The sequence below is a fragment of the Schistocerca gregaria genome, unplaced genomic scaffold (genome assembly GCF_023897955.1).
Source record: "Schistocerca gregaria isolate iqSchGreg1 unplaced genomic scaffold, iqSchGreg1.2 ptg000448l, whole genome shotgun sequence".
In the NCBI taxonomy this organism is placed as follows: Eukaryota; Metazoa; Arthropoda; class Insecta; order Orthoptera; family Acrididae; genus Schistocerca; species Schistocerca gregaria.
In genome coordinates this window covers 1253210-1263901 of record NW_026061869.1, presented here as the reverse complement: position 1 = coordinate 1263901, position 10692 = coordinate 1253210, and positions in this window count along the sequence as shown.

Genomic DNA, 10692 nt, shown 5'->3' with positions numbered 1-10692 from the left:
TCCCGTGCAACTCGGCTGCTAGTCCTCCTTTCATGCAGATTCTTAAGGTCCTAGCTCATGTCCAAGGCACCAAAGCCAGCTAAAAAGTCCATAATCGATACCTAAAACTTGAATTGTACTACTTCTTAGTGGCTATTACGTCAACTTAGAATCTTCATCTGTGTTCTACTGTGGTGCTTTTAGTGTCTCCGCATACCGCAGCACGCGACATAGCTCTGCAGACGATAAGTACAACCGTTTCAGAGAGAAGAGCGGCCAATGTGACGATCTGGCTTTAAGTCGATTCGATAACAAATGACGAAATCGGACGGATTTCTCAGGTGTTTACTACATATGAACACTTTTCACATTCTCCCGTGCAACTCGGCTGCTAGTCCTCCTTTCATGCAGAATCTTAAGGTCCTAGCTCATGTCCAAGGCACCAAAGCCAGCTATAAAGTAAATAATCAGTACCTAAAACTTGTATTGTACTACTTCTTACTGGCTATTACATCAACTTAGAAGCTTCATCTGTGTTCTACTATGGTGCTTTTAGTGTCTCCGCATACCGCAGCACGCGACATAGCTTTGCAGACGATAAGTACAACCGTTTCAGAGAGAATAGCGGCCAAGTACGATCTGGCTTTAAGTCGATTCGATAACAAATGACGAAAACGGACGGATTTCTCAGGTTTTTACTACATATGAACACTTTTCACATTCTCCCGTGCAACTCGGCTGCTAGTTCTCCTTTCATGCAGAATCTTAAGGTCCTAGCTCATTTCCAAGGCACCAAAGCCAGCTAAGAAGTCAATAATCGATACCTAAAACTTGAATTGCACTACTTCCTACTGGCTATTACATCAACTTAGAAGCTTCATCTGTGTTCTACTATGGTGCTTTTAGTGTCTCCACATACCGCAGCACGCGACATACCTTTGCAGACGATAAGTACAACCGTTTCGGAGAGAAGAGCGGCCAATCTGACGATCTGGCTTTAAGTCGATTCGATAACAAATGACGAAAACGGACGGATTTCTCAGGTTTTTACTACATATAAACACTTTTCACACTCTCCCGTGCAACTCGGCTGCTAGTCCTCCTTTCATGCAGAATCTTAAGGTCCTAGCTCATGTCCAAGGCACCAAAGACAGCTAAAAAGTCAATAATCAGTAACTAAAACTTGAATTGTACTACTTCTTACTGGCAATTACATCATCTTAGAGGCTTCATCTCTGTTCTACTATGGTCCTTTTAGTGTCTCCGCATACCGCAGCACGCGACATAGCTTTGCAGACGATAAGTACAACCGTTTCAGAGAGAAGAGCGACCAATGTGACGATCTGGCTTTAAGTCGATTCGATAACAAATTACGAAAACGGACGGATTTCTCAGGTTTTCACTACATATGAACACTTTTCACACTGTCCCATGCAACTCGGCTGCTAGTCCTCCTTTCATGCAGAATCTTAAGGTCCTAGCTCATGTCCAAGGCACCAAAGCCAGCTAAAATGTCAATAAACGATACCTAAAACTTGAGTTGTACTACATCTTACTGGCTATTACATCAACTTAGAAGCTTCATCTGTGTTTTACTGTGGTGGTTTTAGTGTCTCCGCATACCGCAGCACACGTCATAGCTTTGCAGACGATAAGAACAACCGTTTCAGAGAGAAGAGCGGTCAATGTGAAGATCTGGCTTTAAGTCGATTCGATAACAAATGACGATAACGGGCGAATATCTAGGTTTTTACTACATATGAATACATTCCACATTCGCATGTGCAACTCGGCTGCTAGTCCTCCTTTCATGCAGAATCTTAAGGTCCTAGCTCATGTCCAAGGCACCAAAGCCAGCCAAAAAGTCAATAATCAGTACCTAAAACTTGAATTGTACTACTTCTTACTTGCTATTACATCAACTTAGAATCTTCATCTGTGTTCTACTATGGTGCTTTTAGTGTCTCCACATACCGCAGCACGCGACATAGCTTTGAAGATGATAAGTACAACCGTTTCAGAGAGAAGAGCGGCCAATGTGACGATCTGGCTTTAAGTCGATTCGATAACAAATGACGAAAACGGACGGATTTCTCAGGTTTTTACTACATATGAACACTTTTCACATTCTCCCCTGCAACTCGGCTGCTAGTCCTCCTTTCTTGCAGAATGTTAAGGTCCTAGCTCATGTCCAAGGCAACAAAGCCAGCAAAAAAATCAATAATCGATACCTAAAACTTGAATTGTACTACTTCTTACTGGCTATTACATCAACTTAGAAGCTTCATCTGTGTTCTACTATGGTGCTTTTAGTGTCTCCGCATACCGCAGCACGCGACATAGCTTTGAAGACGATAAGTACAATCGTTTCAGAGAGAAGAGCGGCCAATATGACGATCTGGCTTTAAGTCGATTCGATAACAAATGACGAAAACGGACGGATTTCTCAGGTTTTTACTACATTTGAATACTTTTCACATTCTCCCGTGCAACTCGGCTGCTAGTCCTCCTTTCATGCAGAATCTTAAGGTCCTAGCTCAAGCCCAAGGCACCAAAGCCAGCTAAAAAGTAAATAATCAGTACCTAAAACTTGAATTGTACTACTTCTTACTGGCTATTACATCAACTTAGAAGCTTCATCTGTGTTCTACTATGGTGCTTTTAGTGTCTCCGCATACCGCAGCACGCCACATAGCTTTGCAGACGATAAGTACAGCCGTTTCTGAGAGAAGAGCGGCCAAGTGACGATCTGGCTTTAAGGCGATTCGATAACAGATGACGAAAACGGACGGATTTCTCAGGTTTTTACTACATATGAACACTTTTCACATTCTCCCATCCAACGCGGCTGCTAGTCCTCCTTTCATGCAGAATCTTAAGGTCCTAGCTCATGTCCAAGGCACCAAAGCCAGCTAAAAAGTCAATAATCGATACCTAAAACTTTAATTGTACTACTTCTTACTGGCTATTACATCATCATAGAAGCTTCATCTGTGTTCTACTATGGTGCTTTTAGTGTCTCCGCATACCGCATCACGCGACATAGCTTTGCAGGCGATAAGTACAACCGTTTCAGGGAGAAGAGCGGCCAATGTGACGATCTGGCTTTAAGTCGATTCGATAACAAATGACGAAAACGGACGGATTTCTCAGGTTTTTACTACATATGAACACTTTTCACATTCTCCCGTGCAACTCGGCTGCTAGTCCTCCTTTCATGCAGAATCTTAAGGTCCTAGCTCAAGCCCAAGGCACCAAAGCCAGCTAAAAAGTCAATAATCAGTACCTAAAACTTGAATTGTACTACTTCTTACTGGCTATTACATCAACTTAGAAGCTTCATCTGTGTTCTACTATGGTGCTTTTAGTGTCTCCGCATACCGCAGCACGCCACATAGCTTTGCAGACGATAAGTACAGCCGTTTCAGAGAGAAGAGCGGCCAAGTGACGATCTGGCTTTAAGGCGATTCGATAACAAATGACGAAAACGGACGGATTTCTCAGGTTTTTACTACATATGAACACTTTTCATATTGTCCCGTGCAACTCGGCTGCTAGTCCTCCTTTCATGCAGAATCTTAAGGTCCTAGCTCATGTCCAAGGCACCAAATCCATCTAAGAAGTCAATAACCGATACCTAAAACTTTAATTGTACTTCTTCTTACTGGCTATTACATCGACTTAGAAGCTTCATCTGTGTTCTACTATGGTGATTTTATTGTCTCCGCATACCGCAGCACGCGACTTAGCTTTGCAGACGATAAGTACTACCGTTTCAGAGAGAAGAGCGGCCAATGTGACGATCGGGCTTTAAGTCCATTCGATAACAAATGACGAAAACGGACGGATTTCTCAGGTTTCTACTACATATGAACACATTTCAAATTCTCCCGTGCAACGCGGCTGCTAGTCCTCCTTTCATGCAGAATCTTAAGGTCCTAGCTCATGTCCAAGGCACCAAAGCCAGCTAAAAATTCAATAATCGATACCTAAAACTTGAATTGTACTACTTCTTACTGGCTATTACATCAACTTAGAAGCTTCATCTGTGTTCTACTATGGTGCTTTTAGTGTCTCCGCATACCGCATCACGCGACATAGCTTTGCAGGCGATAAGTACAACCGTTTCAGAGAGAAGAGCGGCCAATGTGACGATCTGGCTTTAAGTCGATTCAATAACAAATGACGAAAACGGACGGATTTCTCAGGTTTTTACTACATATGAACATTTTTCACATTCTCCCGTGCAACTCGGCTGCTAGTCCTCCTTTCATGCAGAATCTTAAGGTCCTAGCTCATGTCCAAGGCACCAAAGCCAGCTAAAAAGTAAATAATCAGTACCTAAAACTTGAATTTTACTACTTCTTACTGGCTATTACATCAACTTAGAAGGTTTATCTGTGTTCTACTATGGTGCTTTTAGTGTCTCCGCATACCGCAGCACGCCACATAGCTTTGCAGACGATAAGTACAGCCGTTTCAGAGAGAAGAGCGGCCAAGTGACGATCTGGCTTTAAGGCGATTCGATAACAAATGACGAAAACGGACGGATTTCTCAGGTTTTTACTACATATGAACACTTTTCATATTGTCCCGTGCAACTCGGCTGCTAGTCCTCCTTTCATGCAGAATCTTAAGGTCCTAGCTCATGTCCAAGGCACCAAATCCATCTAAGAAGTCAATAACCGATACCTAAAACTTGAATTGTACTACTTCTTACTGGCTATTACATCGACTTAGAAGCTTCATCTGTGTTCTACTATGGTGATTTTATTGTCTCCGCATACCGCAGCACGCGACTTAGCTTTGCAGACGATAAGTACAACCGTTTCAGAGAGAAGGGCGGCCAATGTGACGTTCGGGTTAGAAAGTCGATTCGATAACAAATGACGAAAACGGACGGATTTCTCAGGTTTCTACTACATATGAACACATTTCACATTCTCCCGTGCAACGCGGCTGCTAGTCCTCCTTTCATGCAGAATCTTAAGGTCCTATCTTATGTCCAAGGCACCTAAGCCAGCTGAAAAGTCAATAATCGATACCTATAACTTGAATTGTACTACTTCTTACTGGCTATTACATCAACTTAGAAGCTTCATCTGTGTTCTACTATGGTGCTTTTAGTGTCTCCGCATACCGCAGCACGCGACATAGCTTTGCAGACGATATGTACAACCGTTTAGAGAGAAGAGCGGCCAATGTGACGATCGGGCTTTAAGTCGATTCGATAACAAATGACGAAAACGGACGGATTTCTCAGGTTTCTACTACATATGAACTCATTTCACATCCTCCCGTGCAACGCGGCTGCTAGTCCTCCTATCATGCAGAATCTTAAGGTCCTATCTCATGTCCAAGGCACCAAAGCCGGCTAAAAGTCAATAATCGATACCTAAAACTTCAGTTGTACAACTTCTTACTGGCTATTAAATCAACTTAGAAGCTTCATCTGTTTTATACTATGGTGCTTTTAGTGTCTGCGCATACCGCAGCACGCGACATAGCTTTGCAGACGATAAGTACAACCGTTTCAGAGAGAAGAGCGGCCAATGTGACGATCTGGCTTTAAGTCGATTCGATAACAAATGACGAAAACGGACGGATTTCTCAGGTTTTTACTACATATGAACACTTTTCAGATTCTCCCGTGCAACTCGGCTGCTAGTCCTCCTTTCATGCAGAATCTTAAGGTCCTAGCTCATGCCCAAGGCACAAAAGCCAGCTAAAAAGTCAATAATCCATACCTAAAACTTGAATTCTACTACTTCTTATTGTCTATTACATCATCTTAGAAGCTTCATCTGTGTTCTACTATGGTGATTTTATTGTCTCCGCATACCGCAGCACGCGACATAGCTTTGCAGACGATAAGTACAACCGTTTCAGAGAGAAGAGCGGCCAATGTGACGATCTGGCTTTAAGTCGATTCGATAACAAATGACGAAAACGGACGGATTTCTCAGGTTTTTACTACATATGAACACTTTTCACATTCTCCCGTGCAACTCGGCTGCTAGTCCTCCTTTCATGCAGAATCTTAAGGTCCTAGCTCATGTCCAAGGCACCAAAGCCAGCTAAAAAGTCAATAATCCATACCTAAAACTTGAATTGTACTACTTCTTACTGGCTATTACATCAACTTAGAAGCTCCATCTGTGTTCTACTATGGTGCTTTTAGTGTCTCCGCATACCGCAGCAAGCGACATAGCTTTGAAGATGATAAGTACAACCGTTTCAGAGAGAAGAGCGGCCAATGTGACGATCTGGCTTTAAGTCGATTCGATAACAAATGACGAAAACGGACGGATTTCTCAGGTTTTTACTACATATGAACACTTTTCACATTCTCCCCTGCAACTCGGCTGCTAGTCCTCCTTTCTTGCAGAATCTTAAGGTCCTAGCTCATGTCCAAGGCAACAAAGCCAGCAAAAAAATCAATAATCGATACCTAAAACTTGAATTGTACTACTTCTTACTGGCTATTACATCAACTTAGAAGCTTCATCTGTGTTCTACTATGGTGCTTTTAGTGTCTCCGCATACCGCAGCACGCGACATAGCTTTGAAGACGATAAGTACAATCGTTTCAGAGAGAAGAGCGGCCAATGTGACGATCTGGCTTTAAGTCGATTCGATAACAAATGACGAAAACGGACGGATTTCTCAGGTTTTTACTACATTTGAATACTTTTCACATTCTCCCGTGCAACTCGGCTGCTAGTCCTCCTTTCATGCAGAATCTTAAGGTCCTAGCTCATGTCCAAGGCACCAAAGCCAGCTAAAAAGTCAATAATCGATACCTAAAACTTGAATTGTAATACTTCTTACTGGGTATTACATCAACTTAGAAGCTTCATCTGTGTTCTACTATGGTGCTTTTAGTGTCTCCGCATACCGCATCACGCGACATAGCTTTGCAGGCGATAAGTACAACCGTTTCAGGGAGAATAGCGGCCAATGTGACGATCTGGCTTTAAGTCGATTCGATAACAAATGACGAAAACGGACGGATTTCTCAGGTTTTTACTACATATGAACACTTTTCACATTCTCCCGTGCAACTCGGCTGCTAGTCCTCCTTTCATGCAGAATCTTAAGGTCCTAGCTCAAGCCCAAGGCACCAAAGCCAGCTAAAAAGTAAATAATCAGTACCTAAAACTTGAATTGTACTACTTCTTACTGGCTATTACATCAACTTAGAAGCTTCATCTGTGTTCTACTATGGTGCTTTTAGTGTCTCCGCATACCGCAGCACGCGACATAGCTTTGCAGACGATAAGTAGAACCGTTTCAGAGAGAAGAGCGGCCAATGTGACGATCTGGCTTTAAGTCGATTCGATAACAATTGACGAAAACGGACGGAATTCTCAGGTTTTTACTACATATGAAAACTTTTCACATTCCCCCGCGCAACTCGGCTGCTAGTCCTCCTTTCATGCAGATTGTTAAGGTCCTAGCTCATGTCCAAGGCACCAAAGCCAGCTAAAAAGTCAATAATCGATACCTAAAACTTGAATTGTACTACTTCTTACTGGCTATTACACCATCTTAGAAGCTTCATCTGTGTTCTACTATAGTGCTTTTAGTGTCTCCGCATACCGCAGCACGCGACAAAGCTTTCCAGACGATAAGTACAACCGTTTCAGAGAGAAGAGCGGCCAATGTGACGATCTGGCTTTAAGTCGATTCGATAACAAATGACGAAAACGGACGGATTTCTCAGGTTTTTACTACATATGAACACTTTTCACATTCTCCCCTGCAACTCGGCTGCTAGTCCTCCTTTCTTGCAGAATCTTAAGGTCCTAGCTCATGTCCAAGGCACCAAAGCCAGCTAAAAAGTCAATAATCGATACCTAAAACTTGAATTGTACTACTTCTTACTGGCTATTACATCATCATAGAAGCTTCATCTGTGTTTTACTATGGTGCTTTTTGTGTCTCCGCGTACCGCAGCACGCGACATTGCTTTGCAGAGGATAAGTACAACCGCTTCAGAGAGAAGAGCGGCCAATGTGACGACCGGGCTTTAAGTCGATTCGATAACAAATGACGGATACAGACGGATTTCTCAAGTTTTACTACATATGAACACATTTCACAATCTCCCGTGCAACGCGGCTGCTTGTCCTCCTTTCATGCAGAATCTTAAGGTAATAGCTCATGTACAAGGCTTCAAAGCAAGCTAAAAAGTAAATAATCAGTACCTAAAACTTGAATTGTACTACTTCTTACTGGCTATTACATCAACTTAGAAGCTTCATTTGTGTTCTACTATGGTGCTTTTAGTGTCTCCGCATACCGCAGCACGCGACATAGCTTTGCAGACGATAAGTACAACCATTTCAGAGAGAAGAGCGGCCAAGTGACGATCTGGCTTTAAGTCGATTCGATAACAAATGACGAAAACGGACGGATTTCTCAGGTTTTTACTACATATGAACACTTTTCACATTCTCCCGTGCAACTCAAGTGCTAGTCCTCCTATCATGAAGAATCTTAAGGTCCTAGATCATGTCCAAGGCACCAAAGCCAGCTAAGAAGTCAATAATCGATACCTAAAACTTTAATTGTACTACTTCTTACTGGCTATTACATCAACTTAGAAGCTTCATCTGTGTTCTACTATGGTGCTTTTAGTGCCTCCGCATACTGCAGCACGCGACATAGCTTTGAAGACGATAAATACAACCGTTTCAGAGAGAAGAGCGGCCAATGTGACGATCTGGCTTTAAGACGATTCGATAACAAATGACGAAAACGGACGGATTTCTCAGGTTTTTACTACATATGAACACTTTTCACATTCTCTCGTGCAAGTCGGCTGCTAGTCCACCTTTCATGCAGAATCTTAAGGTCCTAGCTCATGTTCAAGGCACCAAAGCCAGCTAAAAAGTCAATAATCGATACCTAAAACTTGAATTGTACTACTTCTTACTGGCTATTACACCATCTTAGAAGCTTCATCTGTGTTCTACTATAGTGCTTTTAGTGTCTCCGCATACCGCAGCACGCGACAAAGCTTTCCAGACGATAAGTACAACCGTTTCAGAGAGAAGAGCGGCCAATGTGACGATCTGGCTTTAAGTCGATTCGATAACAAATGACGAAAACGGACGGATTTCTCAGGTTTTTACTACATATGAACACTTTTCACATTCTCCTATCCAACGCGGCTGCTAGTCCTAATTTCATGCAGAATCTTAAGGTCCTAGCTCATGTCCAAGGCACCAAAGCCAGCTAAAAAGTCAATAATCGATTCCTAAAACTTGAATTGTACTACTTCTTATTTTCTATTACATCATCATAGAAGCTTGATCTGTGTTGTACTATGGTGCTTTTAGTGTCTCAGCATACCGCAGCACGCGACATAGCTTTGCAGACGATAAGTACAACCGTTTCAGAGAGAAGAGCGGCTAATGTGACGATCTGGCTTTAAGTAGATTCGATAACAAATGACGAAAACGGACGGATTTCTCAGGTTTTTACTACATATGAACACTTTTCACATTCTCCCGTCCAACTCGGCTGCTAGTCCTCCTTTCATGCAGAATCTTAAGGTCCTAGCTCATGCCCAAGGCACCAAAGCCAGCTAAAAAGTCAATAATCAGAACCTAAAACTTGAATTGTACTACTTCTTACTGGCTATTACATCGACTTAGAAGCTTCATCTGTGTTCTACTATGGTGATTTTATTGTCTCCGCATACCGCAGCACGCGACATAGCTTAGCAGACGATAAGTACAACCGTTTCAGAGAGACGAGCGGCCAATGTGACAATCGGGCTTTAAGTCGATTCGATAACAAATGACGAAAACGGACGGATTTCTCAGGTTTCTACTACATATGAACACATTTCACATTCTCCCGTGCAACGCGGCTGCTAGTCCTCCTTTCATGCAGAATCTTAAGGTCCTAGCTCATGTCCAAGGCACCAAAGCCAGCTAAAAAGTCAATAATCGATACCTATAACTTGAATTGTACTACTTCTTACTGGCTATTACATCAACTTAGAAGCTTCATCTGTGTTCTACTATGTTGCTTTTAGTGTCTCCGCATACCGCAGCACGCCACATAGCTTTGCAGACGATAAGTACAGCCGTTTCAGAGAGAAGAGCGGCCAAGTGACGATCTGGCTTTAAGGCGATTCGATAACAAATGACGAAAACGGACGGATTTCCCAGGTTTTTACTACATATGAACACATTTCATATTGTCCCGTGCAACTCGGCTGCTAGTCCTCCTTTCATGCAGAATCTTAAGGTCCTAGCTCATGTCCAAGGCACCAAATCCATCTAAGAAGTCAATAATCGATACCTAAAACTTGAATTGTACTACTTCTTACTGGCTATTACATCGACTTAGAAGCTTCATCTGTGTTCTACCATGGTGCTTTTAGTGTCTCCGCACACCGCAGTACGCGACGATAAGTACAACCGTTTCAGAGAAAAGAGGGCCAACGTGACGATCTGGCTTTAAGTCGATTCGATAACAAATGACGAAAACGGACGGATTTCTCAGGTTTTTACTACATATGAACACTTTTCACATTCCCCCGTGCAACTCGGCTGCTAGTCCTCCTTTCATGCAGAATCTTAAGGTCCTAGCTCATGTCCAAGGCACCAAAGCCAGCTAAAAAGTCAATAATCGATACCTAAAACTTGAATTGTACTACTTCTTACTGGCTATTACATCAACTTAGAAGCTTCA